Genomic DNA, 17,389 nt, shown 5'->3' with positions numbered 1-17,389 from the left:
GTGCATAATGCTGTGGAGAGGTCAAGGGGGGTGGCCTCACCATTGTTGAGCAGGGCAAAGTTGTCGGTGTTGGTGGCAATGATGACGGTTGCAGTGGGGTGATTACTGTGGAAGACGGTCTTGTGCAGGTTGCCTGGAGCTCTTTGCGTGGAGGAAGTTTGTCAGTTGCTTGTTGACTGTCTTCCTGATGACATTTGCTGGCTAGGGAAGCACGTTGAATTTCCTTGAGAGCCAGCGTTCCTGCCGTCCATTGTCTAGGAAGGGCCTAGGTCACTGCATGCCTCTATCTACCATGGAATGTGGCTAACTCCAATGATACATAGATGACGTGCTGGACGGGGGCTACAAGGATGGGGAATGATGTGGTTGAGATGTTGTGTGGGAAGGGTCCTGATGGAGATCCCCAGGGGATGTTGCACATGAGCCGGGTGTTGTATCTGTTGATGATGGAAGTCCAAAACCTGAGGGTGGTTGGTCCCGCGTATAATAGTGCGTTCTGCCTCTGTGTGCCAAGGCTTGCGTGTATGTCCATGAGCTTGCAGTGGTAGAAAGTTGCAAGGGATTGGCTCAGCCTTGCAAGGGTGGGGTGTCTTTTGGATGGCTAGCTGATGTCAGTGCACTCACAATGCTGATGAGCTCCTTGATGTCGTGTGGTATTTTGGCCTCGGCCCCATCTGAAGGATCTCCAATTGTCTTTGCTGATGATATGGTGATGGCTGTGTGTGCCGTTTGCCAGGGTTGTAAGGCCACAGATGGTTATTTGTGTTGCCATCTGTGCACAAGAGTCCTGCTAGACGTGTATGAGTCCAGTAGCTCTCCCTTGTCCCAGATGGCTTAATTTTTGATGTGCGTCACAGGAAAGTCCGTCAACGTGGCTAGATTGTTGGATCAGTTGCTAATCCAGTGTGTGAAGTTGCAGGGTGTGGCGGTGGTGTTGGTTCCAGTCTCCCACACAGCATGTCTGTGTTGACTTACAAGCATCTTTGGGGGATTGGTAGCGGGTGTGTGGCAGTGTGTTGCCCGTCGGAGACGTGGATGCTAATGTGGATGGACCAATGATGGATGCTGGTGTGGTTCTCATCCAGCCAGAAGTTCCTGGCCCACAGCCACATGTATCCTGTGGATGTGAGGGCGTGCGTGACGATGGACGTGTTGATGGCTTTGCGGAATTGTGGATGCAGGCCTGGAGATCTGTAGATGAGTGTTACTCTGAGGGTTTGCAGGGGGTTTGTGCCAAACCGGATTTGTGACCCTGAATGCGTACTTGGGAATAGATATCAATTCATCCTTCGGGATTGTTAGTGCCGTCCCTGCGGGTGCTCTTGTATCCGTCTGAGATGGCAATGAAGAAGTAGAGTGCTGAGGATGCTTTCATCCAGGTCACTGTCATGAAGGTGATGTGTGGGCCTGTTGTGTTGAGGAGGTAACAGAGTCCAATGGCGTGCTGGTGCGCGGAGGCGGTGTGGAGTAGGAGGGACATGACCTGGTTGGTGTGACAGGGCCTGGAAGGCGGGGCAGCGCTGTATAGGCAGTTGGAGTTGCACACTCAGCATGCGAAGGTGTGGTGTGTGCGCTTAGGGTATGCCTGAGAGCAGGCGGTTGATTTTCGCTTGGACATTGCTTGGAGGGTGGCTGCAACATGAGACTGTTGTGTGATGTGGGTCATGCAAGGACACGAGGGTCGTGCAATGTGCACGTTGCATGCGCTGACGGTCCTGCCTTTGGCACCGCGTGGCTGCAATAGTGGCACAGACAAGCTGATGACAGCCTAATGAATGGGTGGAGGGAGGAAGGGAGAAGCATCTTGGAGGCGTGTGGGTTGCAGAATCTGGGAACTTGGTGGGCCCTTGCCGCAGGGCCCGCAGCAGCAGGCGGCATGTACTGGAAACTAGGCCAAAAGTAGCACACAAAGACAAGGATGTCAGAAAGGACAACTGCAACAGGCGTATGTAAAGGAAGGAGTGTCAGGTTACACATGGCTCACCCAGAGAAAATGGATGAACAATCACCAAAGATGACTCACACAGGATCAGGAAACAGAAGGCCGAGCTGCGCACAGGAGACACACCCTCAGCAAGCGTTGACGGCCCGTTGGTGGGAGCAACCTGCCCAAATACATACACAACCATGGACTTCATGCACAATAGAGATTATTAGCCATGAAGAACTGCATGCATGTTGCCGAACTACACATACACTCATATGCACAATCTCTGACAACTATGCCAGAGATGACGCATGCAAAGTGGCAAGAGACCTGCATTGACAGAGATGAGGCACTTCGGAGGGTGAGGAACACCTTTATTACTCAAGCTCACACTAAGGGAAATGCATCAATATGAACAGACTCACAGGTCATTTGACTGAACATGTGGGACCTACGCTGGACACCCCCTTCACAACACGGATGTTGTAAATCCAAATGAACTGGCACACAAGTTAAGGGGATGAGCCAAACACCTCCTGCTGCACACGGAGAGGCTGCAATTCCCCATTGAGCCTGTCATGGGGATGTCCCACACTATGTCCACCCGTAGCATCCCGTATGTTTCAGAGGGAAGTCTTACACACAATGATGCCTTCATCAGAATCCAAAAACCATTACAGATGACTGTCACGAAGGGTGACTGTCAATTCATGGGAGTCATGCTACATGTTATGTGCCCCATGGTGAGTCAACATGTATGCATGGTAACACAACATGCACAGAAGCAGTCCCCACACACTCCAAACACGTACCACCCCCTAAATGGCTTGCTGCAATCCTTACCCAAAATGACATTTCCCCATGTCCGTGCATGGAACGCTGATTCAGCACACGTTGCAATACTCATGAGGAATAGCAGGAGGACAACGAAGACACGAGCAGACAACATGCGCAAGAACCTGGGAATGACAGACACACAAGAAGTCAGCTAAATTATTTTTCTCCGCATACATGGTAATATACTAAACATGAACAATGTAGTCCCCATGCTAATTTTAGAGAAAGTGTCTCAGCTAAAATGTGTGGAATGACATCATCACTCGAGTGACACATCAGAACACACATCTAAGTCACTTAGCATACAGTCAGCTGGACACACACATTGCAACACATGTTACCCAAGGCTACAAGTGTCATGATTCCCTGGCCGGTTGTAACGCTAGCTGTAGCAGCGCATTTCTGGCCAGGAACTACATTCCTCAGCATGCTTAGCGGGGCGCGGCGTGCGTAACGCAGAGGCGGAGCCGGAACATGAAAGAAAGCGGCTGGAGCCCCGGGCAGCGTTGCCGATTATTCCTCCCCGTGGTCTGTTCCTGTGCAGTTCGGAACTCCGGCTACTCCAAGAAGGCGGTAAGAGGGTTCTGGAGTGTAGACTCTTGGAACCGCCATATTTCTGCTTTGTTCCGGTGACGGAAGTCCTAGGTTAAGCTATCTCCTCTGTTGGCTGAGATGCGCTTCCATAGCCGTTTCATGCAGACAGAGTTGTCGCCCGTAGAGGCGCTTGGGTAACATTCTCCCTGTTGGAAAAAGGCCCGGCTTGGCTTTTGTGCAGGGAGGGTAAAGTGCCCGCGATTTACACACATCCGGATTTACGCCCTTAAACAGTGAGCGGGTGTGTGTGCTGTGCCTTTCGTACTTTGGAAAAAGACACGCATTCAGAGTCACGCATTTAGTCAGTGAGCGTGGGTGTGTGCTGTGCCTTTCGTACTTTGGAAAACAAACACGCATTCAGAGTCACGCATTTAGTCAGTGAGCGTGGGTGTGTGCTGTGTCTTTCGTACTTTGGAAAAAGACACGCATTCATATTGACGCCTTATATCACTTGAGCGTGGGTGTGTGCTGTGACTCACAAACTTTGGAAACAAAACGCATCAAGATTTATGTATTGAATCAGAGAGAGGGGGCTATGGTTCCTTCAGCTTCACCTTTGTACGGTTAGAATGGAAAGAGTGTGTGAATTATAAACACGCAACTATTATAAAATGTGGCTTTGAACTCAGAGCACCCTCAGGTGCAGAGCGCCAGGTGTGGCAGTATACTCAAACGAGGGTTATATATGTGCTCTACCGTGGGACGCTTTATTTTGCGGAAGTTTTGTTTCCCTATTTTCTGCCTTCACTCAGGAACCAACACTCAAGCATCCCGGAGGAAGAAGCGTTGTAGTGATCCCTGGCTACTGGTCCGGATTACGCCTGGCTTGCCTCCTTAAGTGCCACCTTGGTTTCTATATGGATATGCTCAGAGCCATCCTTCTTTTTCTTTGCAGGGAGGAAAGGTGAAATAGAGGGGTTAGGTAGAGGGGAAAAGGAAGTTGGATGGAGGAAAGAGACATAGCAGTTCGGTCTTCATATTGTTTCTTTGTTTCTCCACACAGGTCTCCCTCCCCGCTGTCCCCATCCTTTCCTTCCCCCGCTCAATTGCCCCAAAAGTCTGTGTATTTATACATGCGCCAGACTTGGGTTGATTCAGAGGTCGGCCCCCCTAGAGCATCGACACAGCCCTGAGGACATGGATTTGGAGAGCCTGACAGAATAATCGGCCCACGAATTAGTCTCCTCCCGGTTGTGTTGACGTTCAAGATGGCCACTTTAGAAGACGTAGTGGCTGCTTTAGCATTGGTCCAAGCAGAATTGGTCACTTCGAGGCAGGAAACCGCGACACCGCACGCCCGCATAGACAGGTTACAGCGAAACCCCTTTGATATAGGTGGAACCCCTCACTCACCATCGGTGGTAGTAGAAATGCCGGCACAAATACCTTTAGCCCCCCCTGAGAGGTTCTACGGGGATATAAAAAAGGTCCAAGTGTTCCTCACGCAGGTGCTCCTACATTTCTCCTGCAAACCAAAAATGTTTATCACAAACCAAGCTCGGGTGGCGTTTCTAATTTCACACCTGGGGGGCGAGGCAGCCCAGTGGGCGGTCCCCATAGTAAGGAGAGACGGCCCGAAACTATATGATTGGGACGACTTCCGCGAGTGTTTTGAAAAGACGTTCGACAGAAGAGCAGAGACGTTTTTGGCGGATAGAGATTTGTTGGGACTACGACAGGGGTCCTCGGAGCTGATTAGTTATTTGAATAACTTTCGACGTCTAGTTGCGGAAACCGACTGGCGAGAAGTAAAGCAGTCGGCAGTGTTCTATCAAGGTCTCTCTGACGACCTCAAAGACGTGTTAGCGCAAATAGATCCCTAACCTAGGACATGTTCTGCGCTCATAGACCTCACCCTCAGACTGGATCATAGGTTGCGAGAACGCCGAGGAGACCACAAGAAAAAGGACTGCCACAATCTGAATGGCGACCGTGTCTTCCCCATGGAGAAAACGGCCACAACATCAGAACCCATGGAAATAGGAACCGTAAGGGCTACGCTAACAGTAAGCGAGAGAGACTATCGCAAGAAGCAAGGACTATGTTTCTACTGCGGGAAGAAAGGGCATTTCCTGAGAGAATGTCCCGTCAAACCCAAGACCAGTAGGACCCGACAAGAACAGGCGGCAGTCCTTTCCACCGAAAAAGAGGAGGGAAACTTCAAAGCTTGAGTGCGCACGAAGGGAGGTTCTCAAGCGGTCGGTCCATCCCTTCTGTGGACACCCTAGTCTTTACCAAGACGGACCATTACTTCATTCCGATGACTCTTGAAATAAACCAGACGAGCACTCCTGTGATGGCCATGATCGACTCAGGAGCCACGGGCTGCTTCATGGATAAAGGCGAGGCCCAAAGACTAGGAATTCGCTTGGTGCACAAGGCAAAACCAGAAATGGTTTATGCCGTAGATGGCAAGGAACTAGACTCCGGTCCTATCACCCATACCACTCCGGATTGTGAATTACTATACGACGGACACCACAGAGAAACCTTGTCATTTGGAGTGATACAAGCCCCACACTATGGGATCATCCTAGGTCTACCATGGCTGCAACAACATGATCCAAATATCCGATGGGCCACCAAGACGCTGAGGTTCAACTCAGAGTACTGCCGAGTTCATTGTATCCCGAATAGTCCTCAGCCTGCACACATCCTGTCTACTAACCATCATGTCGCGACAGCTGCGGAAAAAGAGGTAACGCTGCCAACCTGCTATGCTGATTTTGTTGATGTGTTTAGTGATACCAAAGCAGAAGAGCTACCACCCCACAGGGAATACGATTGTCGGATAGACCTGATTCCCGGTACGGTCATCCCTTGTGGAAGGGTTTATGCTCCTACAGTACCTGAAACTACATATCTTCGGACATATCTAGACAAACACTTAGCGCTGGGCTTCATCAGACCATCCCGATCACCGGCAGCGTCCCCTCTGTTTTTTATCCCAAAGGCTAACGGAGATTTACGCTGTTGAATCGATTACAGGGCGCTAAACGAGATCACGGTGAAAAATCAGTTTCCGCTTCCCCTGATACCGGTGCTCTTGGAACAAGTACGGACGGCTGGCATATACACCAAATTGAACCTCCGAGGGGCGTGCCATTTGGTTCGGATAAAGAAAGGGGACGAATGGAAGACCACGTTTAAAACACGGTAAGGGCTTTACGAATACCTGGTAATGCCCTTCGGGTTATGTAATGCCCCCGCGGCATTCCAATTCTTTCTCAATGAAGTCTTGCGGGAATATCTGGACCGTTTTGTCGTGGTCTATATCGACGACATCCTGATATATTCCAACACAGAGGAAGAACACGCCGAACATGTTTGCCTGGTATTACAATCCCTTCGGGCACATTCCCTATTCTGCAAAATCACGAAATGTGAGTTCCACGTCACCACTGTGGAGTTCCTAGGGGTCATGCTCACCGCCTCGGGCCAACTCATGGTGGAAAGAAAGGTGAAGGCCATTACGGAATGGCCCCGTCCTCGCACCGTGAAAGAAATCCAGAGCCTCTTAGGGTTTGCCAATTTTTACCGTCGGTTCATTCATCGGTTCTCGGACTTGGTAACCGCCCCGACCCGGTTGACCAGAAAACATGTGCCCTTCGTGTGGACGGAAGATACCCAGGAGGCATTCGACAGGCTCAAAACCGCTTTCACCACAGCTCCGGTCCTCAGGCACGCCAACCCGTCTTTGCCGTTTGTAGTGGAAGCCGACGCTTCGGAGGTGGCATTGGGCGCGGTACTCTCGCAAAGACACGAAGAGACAGGTTGTTTGCATCCTATCGCATTTATGTCTCGGAAGTTCAATCCCGCGGAGTGGAATTACACAATAGCAGAGAAGGAACTGTTGGCGATCAAGGACGCTTTTCTAGAATGGAGACATTGGCTGATGGGGGCGATTCATCAGGTTACGGTATACACGGATCATCGGAACCTACAATTTATGCGGGCGGCTCGACATTTAACCCCTCGTCAACTCCGGTGGATGCTCTTCTTCGCAGAGTATCATTTCATGGTAACCTTTCGACCGGGGGTTCAGAACAAGAAAGCGGCCGCCTTGACGAGGCAAGACATCACCCTTCCAGATACACGTCCGAGCGAGAATTCCATAATCGAACCCAGCCGGGTGCTGTGTGCTGTGCACACTGATGATTTTTTGCAAGAGGTACGGCGAGGCGTATGCTCCTTCAAGTGGAAGACCTGGCTCAAGGCCCATCCGTAATGGCGGATGAGACAAGGGCTCCCCGTAAAGACTCGACAAGGGCTGCTTCCTACACAAGTGTTACGCAAAACCGCATTCACATGGTGTCATGATCTTCCCTGGGCAGGACACCTAGGAGGCACGAAGACCCTGGAAAAAATACTGCGTCAGTTCTGGTGGCCATCGGTACGCCCCGATGTGCTAGCTTGGGTATGGGAATGCCCAATATGTGCCCAGATGAAGGTAGACCACCGGAGAACGCAAGGACAGTTGCAAATCATGCCAACACCAAAGATCCCGTGGGAAAGGATTTCGGTGAATCTCGTGGTTGGATTGCCAGTAGATCAGGGCCACACGGCCATAATAGTAGTGGTCGACTTCTTGACAAAAATGGGTCATTTTATCACCTGCAGACAGGCGCCCACCGCCAGTCAATTGGCCAAGCTGTTGTTGATCAATATCGTAAGGCTACACGGCCTGCCCAAGGACATTGTGTCGGACCGAGGAGCCCAATTCACCGCCGGGTTCTGGAGGACATGGTGTTCAGAACTAAGGGTATCCTCTTCCTTATCCACCTGCTTCCATCCACAGACGGACGGCCAAACGTAACGTCTAAATCAGACGCTCAAACAATACCTCAGATGTTATGTTATGGAAAACACAGACGAGTGGGTCGACTGGCTATGGATTGCAGAAATAGCCTACAATAGCGCCGTACATTCCTCCACGAAACACTCTCCATTCTATAGCACATACCGGTTTCACCCCTGATTCTCTCCCTTGATCCTTCCTAGCACCCAGGTCCGCTTTCCTGACGTTCGCACTAAGCTTTTACACATGCGTAAAACGCTCATTGCTACACGAGATAACTTGGTGAAAGCAAAAGAGAGATATAAGACACAAGCGGATAAACACAGAAGGGATACTCTGATGTACAGGAGTGGGGAGTGGGTGTGGCTGGCCTCCAAACACATTAGGTTTAAAGACACAGCATCTTTCATCCTAAATATATAGGCCCGTATTAGGTCGTGAAACACATAAACCCTGTGGCAGTAAAGCTAAAGCTCCCATCACATATGCGCTTGCATCCCGTATTTCACATATCCCTCCTGAAACCAGTGCAGGGCAAGATACAGAGAAGACCAGGTCCAGTGTTAGTGAAGGGGGAATCAGAATATGTAGTACAAGGCATACAGGACTCTAAGAGGGTGCGAGGCAAGCTATGGTACTTAATCGCATGGAAAGGATATGGCCCAGAAGAGAACTCCTGGGAACCCAAAGATGCGGTTCATGCACCCAAGTTGATAGCCCGGCTTCATCGTCTCCATCCAGGGGCCCCACGTGACAGCTAGCGTCCTTGGGAAGGGGAATGTCCTGTCACGATTCCCTGGCCGGTTGTAACGCTAGCTGTAGCAGCGCATTTCCGGTCAGGAACTACATTCCCCAGCATGCTTAGCGGGGCGCGGTGTGCGTAACGCAGAGGCGGAGCCGGAACAGGAAACAAAGCCGCTGGAGCCCCGGGTGGCGTTGCCGATTATTCCTCCCCGTGGTCTGTTCCTGTGCAGATCGGAACTCCGGCTAATCCAAGAAGGCGGTAAGAGGGTTCTGGAGTGTAGACTCTTAGAACTGCCATATTTCTGCTTAGTTCCGGTGACGGAAGTCCTAGGTTAAGCTATCTCCTCTGTTGGCTGAGACGCGCTTCCATAGCCGTTTCATGCAGAGAGTTGTCGCCCGTAGAGGCGCTTGGGTAACATTCTCCCTGTTGGAAAAAGGCCCGGCTTGGCTTTTGTGCAGGGAGGGTAAAGTGCCCGCGATTTACACACATCCGGATTTACACCCTTAAACAGTGAGCGAGTGTGTGTGCTGTGCCTTTCGTACTTTGGAAAAAGACACGCATTCAGAGTCACGCATTTAGTCAGTGAGCGTGGGTGTGTGCTGTGCCTTTTGTACTTTGGAAAGCAAACACGCATTCAGAGTCACGCATTTAGTCAGTGACCGTGGGTGTGTGCTGTGTCTTTCGTACTTTGGAAAAAGACACGCATTCATATTGACGCCTTATATCACTTGAGCGTGGGTGTGTGCTGTGACTCACGAACTTTGGAAACAAAACGCATCAAGATTTATGTATTGAATCAGAGAGAGGGGGCTATGGTTCCTTCAACTTCACCTTTGTACAGTTAGAATGGAATGAGTGTGTGAATTATAAACACGCAACTATTATAAAATGTGGCTTTGAACTCAGAGCACCCTCAGGTGCAGAGCGCCAGGTGTGGCAGTATACTCAAACGAGGGTTATCATATATGTGCTCTACCGTGGGACGCTTTATTTTGCGGTAGTTTTGTTTCCCTATTTTCTGCCTTCACTCAGGAACCAACACTCAAGCATCCCGGAGGAAGAAGCGTTGTAGTGATCTCTGGCTACTGGTCTGGATTACGCCTGGCTTGCCTCCTTAAGTGCCACCTTGGTTTCTATATGGATATGCTCAGAGCCATCCTTCTTTTTCTTTGCAGGTAGGAAAGGTGAAATAGAGGGGTTAGGTAGAGGGGAAAAGGGAGTTGGAGGGAGGAAAGAGACATAGCAGTTCGGTCTTCATATTGTTTCTTTGTTTCTCCACACAGGTCTCCCTCCCCGCTGTCCCCATCCTTTCCTTCCCCCGCTCAATTGCCCCAAAAGTCTGTGTATTTATACATGCGCCAGACTTGGGTTGATTCAGAGGTGGGCCCCCTTAGAGCATCGACACAGCCCTGAGGACACGGATTTGGAGAGCCTGACAACAAGTGTGCACACTCAGACCCAGGGACTCACCATTATGAGAAGAAGTTGCGTATGAGCTGACTCCGGATATCCTCCTCCTCCTACTCCTCCTCACTTGCCTCGTGACCAAGCCCTTCATCCTCCACGGGTGGATGTTCCTGCTCATCCTGCTCCAGGATGAGTGGCACTGCCTTCTCCACTGCCATGTTGTGCAGCATGCAGCACACGAGGAAGATTTTGCAGACCTTCGCCGGTGCATATGGGAGGAACCCGCCTGTCTTGTGAAGGCACCGGAATCGGCTCTTCAGGAGGCCAAACATCCTCTCAATCACTCGCCTGGTCTGCCCGTGTGCATTGTTGTACCAGTGATCTGCAGCTGATCTTGGGTTGCGGAGAGGAGTCATCAGCCATGGCATGTTGGGATAGCCAGAGTCCCATACATGGAAACATCATGTAAATAAGTGGGTCAGGAGATGCCGTAAGAGCCAAAGATACCGCAACACACAGGACAAACAGAGTATACCCACCAACAAGACATGCTCGTTCGTTTTGTAGCCGCAGCATCATTTGTGGCACCCTGCTACGCCTCATGATGTAGGCAAACATGCACAGACATGGGAAATCAGCATGTTAGCATGACACACCACAAGGGCATTTATAGAGTGGTAATGTTTACGGTTGCGATAGGCTACCTCCTGTGCCTGTGGTGGTACCAAAGCCACATGTGTCCCATCAATGGACCCAATGACATGGGGCATTCCTCCCAGGGCATAGAAATTACCCTTGACACCTGTCAACTCCTCAGGAGTTGGAAAATGGATTAATTCATCAAGGTGCTCCAACATGGCTGCCAAAACATCACGCAGGACACGGCTGAACATTGTCTGTGACATGCCACCAACATCAGCTATGGTGAATTGAAACGTACCTGTGGCAACAAAATATAGGGCTGCCATCACCGTCATCTTGGGGGTCAGCGCAGTAGGATACCTGTGTCGCGGTTGGAGATGTGGTGCCACCTTGGGGGTCAAATCCTCAATCAACTGTTGAGTAAATCTGTAACGTCGGATGTAGGCACGTTCCCTCATGGCACCCAAGTCTGGCATTGGTTGGGGGACAGGCGGTGCCCTGCAGAAAATTGTGATGAATGACGAAGATTGAGAGCATAACAACATCAATGTCAATGAACAGAGCACATGCTCAACTGCTACTACACATCTGCTAAATACAGAGTCTGGTGTGTGCAATACATCCAGGACACGTATGCCAGCTTGGTGATACTCCTACGAAAAGCCAGATACACCCGTTGATTGGCAAGTCTACATGACATGCCCTGAAATGAGCTAGGGGCCAGTCTGAGTGAACAGCCAGAGACATCACAGGAGTGACATACATCCACATAGCTGCATTTAAAGGATGTCATCTCATACAGACAGCTGATGGCAAGCTAGACGCAAAGGTCACATGGAATGTCAAATGTACAGATCCAACACATTGCGATGAAGGGGTACACGTGGAAACAGAAAACACAGACATTGAGACGACGCAGATATGTCCTAATGTGAAAATATCATGTCCGATGCAAACAGACCCTGCTTACGTGGGAATCCACATGTGGCATGGTGTGCGTAGATGTGTGCCATGCCCATCTCCACACAGACACATGTTGGGTGCAGCAACAGCAGATGTAGCTGATGGAACACTAACAGCAAGCTCATGGGAACACATGACACACACATGACATAGTCACATCATGGCACGCTGATTGTGAAATGTCAGTTGTTAGTGTCCCTGTCCCTGGCATCAGGGGACAGTTGCGGGTGGTGGTGACTGTGCCATACCAGTGATGCTGTGCTTGACACGTTTGTACTACAGGCACACATGTGCAAAGTGTGAAGGGTGAAGTGTGCCACATAGTGCCCCATCACACATGACATGTGTACACAGGTCATCACACATCAATTGTGCAACTACATGAGGAGACATGTGCAATATCACTGCCTGACACACCTAGGCCCTGCACATGGAAGTCTGCAATGACAATGACTTGATGTACAGCCTTGTGCGAGTCGGAGACCTCCATTCCTTTCGTGTGCACCTCCTATCACCAGTGTAAGCGTGTGAAACGCACCGTACACACGCTCTCAGAGTGTGTGTACGGTCCGTATCACTATTGTGGTTGTGCCGTAGGTGTACGCGTGTTACGGACCGAACACACGTTGTGTGTACGGTCTGTATCACTATAGTAGTGGTGCCGTAGGAGTACGCGTGTGTGTACGGTCCATACCACGCGTACTCCTACGGCACCACTACTATAGTGATACGGACCGAACACACGTCGTGTGTACGGTCCGTATCACTATAATAGTGGTGCCGTAGGAGTACACGTGGTACAGGCCATACACACGCTCTGAGGCCAATGTCTATATGACTAAGATGCTATTCCTTGGCAGCATCCTATGCCCTGTTCAACATATCATCGATGTTCAAATGTGTGTTTCTGTGACATGGAGCAGGTGTAGTGATGTTGTCTCACTTTGTCATCCTCACAGGTAACTGCCTACGAGAAGGGGGGGATCTGGAAGCAGATCATCAGGGCTGTGAGAGTGGCGGGGGGTCGCAGTTGGCAGAAAACGATGGCAGGACATCCGGTGCTGGACCCGGCAGATCGCCCGGGTCCAGCTGGGGCTCTCACCTCCACGCCCCCACGGGGGGCGCCGACGCCTGACCACCCACATGATGCGTGTCCTGGCGGTGGTCTTCCCTGACCTGGATAGGCAGTTACAGGAGGGACAGCAGCAAGGAGGGGGTAGGTACCTGTCTGTTTGTTGTGTTGTGTGTCCCCAGCTTTTGGAAGTGCTCTGTAGCCTGGATACACTGCCAGGGTTTATATGTGCAGTGCATATTCTGTTCCTCAAAGTCAACCAGTGCTCTTATTCGTCCCTTCCCCTGCTTGACATGTGTCCCCTGGTCTGTGTGTAATCACAATTGCACATGGCCATCTAGCCTGCCAGTTGATCCAAGTGCACATTGCTTTCTGCATCATGTGGGAGGGTGGTCTGTGACATGTGTTGTTACCTTGCCTGTGCCCTGTCCTGTTCGCTCTGTTGGGGGTCCATATTTGTTGGCACTGATGATGAGTCTCAACATGGAAGTGTGAGGTTTCAAATGAACACACTTCCAGCCTGCATGACCAATGTTGTGGCCTCAGACATGATGTGCATGAGTGGGAGATATGCATAGTGCTAGGACGGTTGCTCATGTTACAGTCAGATCATTCCAGGAACAAGCAGCAGTGTGCCCACTACAGTCCCCTGAGACACCCTTGCCTCGTGATCATGTGGGTCATCCAACACTGTGTCCATTCTCAGTGTGTTCAGCATATGTTTGCCTCTGTGGCATTGTTCCCTGGCCTCATTTGTATTTACCCAAAGTGTGCTACATGTGTCGACTGGACAGGGAGACCCCATTTGGCTTGTGCATACTCACACTGGGCAGTGCCTGTGTGTCTATTCACAACTATCTGTCGATGGTTGTTTGTCACAAATATGTGTTGGCAGCCTCACGAGGTGATGTGGAGTACATTTGGGAATTCTTGCTGCACATTTTTGTTAAGCCTGATTAAGAGGTGTCACTTCTTGATCTCTCTCAATCACATTGTCTCAGGTATGGGGGATGTGTGTGGGCGAGGCCTACATGGCCAGACCTTATGTCTCCTTGCCAGGTCTGACCTGTGTGTGATAATTGGCTGGATAGAGACTCAACGTGCAGTGACCCAGTGATGTTGTGCAGGGTTTAATGTTTGTGCTTTGCAGAATGTGTCAATTGTTTAAATACATGATTCCTGCTCATTCATTGTTTGCACCAGTGTGTGGTCAAGATACTATGTAGTTTGGTCTTTGTGTGGTAACATCTGTGTGGACATTCTGGCTTGCCATGGGGGTGCCTCCTCAGTGCAGGTATGCCTTTTTACAACACAATAGCAGGCCCATTAGCTCATGCATTGTCCTGGGTTTGGACATGTGTGCCACTCCACATCACAGGCAGTGGTTCAGATGTGTTGGCAAATGTGTCATCAGGTAATGGATGGCCATGTGACAACTGACATAATTCAAGTTGTTAATCACAAGCTATTGTACCTTGGCACTCACAACACTTGTCAACAGATCTTCATGTTTTCTATGCTTTAGTTTGATGTTTTGTTGTTAAGAACAATAATGTGCCTGCATGACAGATGTCTCCCAAGGAAGTGCACAACAAAGCACCTTTACACTTTCAAGGAACACGCTGGCACAATTTATTTTAAAGAAGGCACTGTTCTAATGAGACTGTTTTTCAGATTATACATAGACATGTTCCCCCAGTGTTGTGGAAATTGGGTAAGTCCTTGGTTGTTGGTGACACCAACTTACGAGTGTCAAGTCATTAAGCCCTCCGTGGGCCCATGTATATGTACTTTCTGCAACAACATTTCTTTCTAACAGTGGCTTCTTTAAAGAAGGCTGCCAGCTTCTTCAATGACTGGGTAAATGTAGTTTTGTGTGCACCTCGTTGGGAGCCATCTGTTATGAAGGCACATGTGTGTTCTGTTCACAAAATGGCACATTCCCATATTCTGACCATGTTGATTGTGTCAAGTATTGTGATTCCCTAGGGACCTACTTTTTTTCCTTTTGTGTTCCAAAGTACTTACAGGTCTCTGAGTGTGGGGACACTTTTTGTATTGAGGTGTGTTACTTTGCCTTGGGTGCACCACTACTGTTTCTTTCAGGGTAAACAAGAGGTGGCATGACTTCATTGTATTGCTGTGCTCACCTGTTCCCAGACACTAGCTCCTCAGTGTTTTCTCATTCAAGTTTTGGGCTGGTGTGTCCTATTGTTCCTTGTGTCCAAGTGGCATGGTGGGTCTACCCACTGGGGAGTACAGGGCTTACATATGTGCGGAGTAATCTAGCTGTTACTCATGATGCATTGCCTGATATGCACTGTGACCTATTGTTTTTGTACTAATGTGTCAGATGTATACAGGTGACTGATGTTTTTCTGTATCTTTACCTTGCCCACAGCATCATCATTGGAAACTGAGGGAGACACCTGCACGGACCTGGATGAGGGACCCAGCAGCACCAGTGCCACCAGTGCTGGCGAGTCTGCAGGAGCCAGTGGTACGGAGGGCGAGGGGAGTCAGTCAGAGGACCTTTCTGGTGGCGATTCCAACTACGATGCAGACGGGTCCGAGGCTGACCTCATCGAGGGGGCGGAGGCTGCTACAACACCTGGCAGCAGCCCAACATCTGTCACCACCTCCTCCATTCCCATCACCGCCCTCCCAGTTGCTCCGGTCCCTTCTGTCCGTGCAGGGCAACACCATGTCTCCTTCGGGACAGGCACCGCACCCCCTGCCCCTGTCACCCCTGCTGCCCTCAGTGCAGAGTCTGTGGACATACTGCGGCAGTTGCAGGTTGGGCAGGCATCGGTGCTGACTGTCCTCCATGGCCACACCACACTGCTGACACAGATGGTGTCGTTCATGGAGGGCATGTCTGAATCGATGTCTGAACAACGCAGGTTTCTGCGGTCCATGGACTCTTCACTGACGGCAGCAGTGAGTCTTCTGCAGCGCTTTGTCCCCCCCTACCCCAGCCCCATCCACTCTTCCCTCTACCCATACCTGTCCCATGCACACCCAGACATTCCCAAGCACGCACCCCTCCAGACACCGGCAGCACACCACCAAGTAAGGGCAAGCGCACACCTCCTGTCACGCACACTCAGGGGGATGTCGGCACACCCACTGGGTCTGGGGCAAAAAGACATACATGCAGCCACAGTCTGAGTCCGCAGGCCTCACAACCCAGTCCCTCCAAAAGAACTCCCCTTGGCTCCCCTGCCAAACTGACACCCAAACAGGTCGACATGGGTGAGGTGCCCATCACCCCCACTGTGACACCACCCCGCAAGCGGGCGAGGAAGTCCCCGGGCAGGGTAGTCAAGTCCCACCCCCTGTCTATCCCCACCCCCAAGAGTGCTGCCCCCATCCCTCGGCCACCCCCCCTTCCGTTGGCCCTGGTGTTTCTTCCGGTGCAGGGCTTACCCTGGATGCCCTGGCAGCAGTGTGCAGCAACGTGCTCACATCCACCTTTGGCGATGCCCCACCCCCTGTGGTGGAGACGTCCACCCCTGCACCCACCACACCTGCCCTTCCCCCTCCTGTCCCTGCGGTGCCTGGTCCTTCCCCACATGATGCCCCCCCCCGGTCGATGAACCTGAGGGCATTTTATTTTTACTTTGCACACTATTGCATTTCAGGTATTGATGTTGGTGCTGAGGCTCCTGGAGTTGGTGTTGTAGTAATGTGTTATGGTTCTGAGAAATGTTCTACTCTGATGGTCATGAGGTGGACCAATGTATCTGCGTGCAATCACAAGGTCTCTGCAAAGAATCATTGTTAGTGTGTGTTATTTTGGTTTTGAGACATTGTCCCAAGGAGTGTTCCTTCCTCTGTGGCACCTGACATCTTCCCTGCAACGAGTTGCACAATTGTTGTGCTGACCTGTTGTTGTAAATTGAAACAACGATGTGATTAAGCATTTACTAAAGACATGAATTCTCTCTCCTTAAACATGTCTCTTACGTTATGTTGACTAAAGTCTGGACTCCATTTTGTATTGTCCTGCCTCCACGTGCTCAACACGAGAGAAGTCCTATCTTCGTGTTAGTTGCTCTTGCAATCTGCCTAGTAACAGTCTATAAATAGCTCCTTTGTCCGTCTGGCGCATGCCCAGACTTGACCACATCTGTTATCAGTTAGTTCTTGCTTGACCATGTTTTTGCGGGCTCAAGGAGTATGTCAGCTCCGCCCACATATTGATTCTGTATCGAAAATGACCATAAAAGGTAACATTCTTTGCCTTATGTTGTATCCACCCACTTATGAGCCCCCTCTGTTGTGTATAAAAGGGGACCGTGTACGCAAGTTCTTTGTGCTACTCTATGCAATACTGAAGAGTGTTGTATGGATTGTAGGACCACCCTTAAGGGTTAATAAACTTTGTCTTTGTACTTTGCA

Source organism: Triturus cristatus, chromosome 12 (assembly GCF_964204655.1).
Source record: "Triturus cristatus chromosome 12, aTriCri1.1, whole genome shotgun sequence".
Taxonomy (NCBI): Eukaryota; Metazoa; Chordata; class Amphibia; order Caudata; family Salamandridae; genus Triturus; species Triturus cristatus.
The sequence above is the reverse complement of the archived record's forward strand: the minus strand, read 5'-3'. Positions refer to the sequence as shown.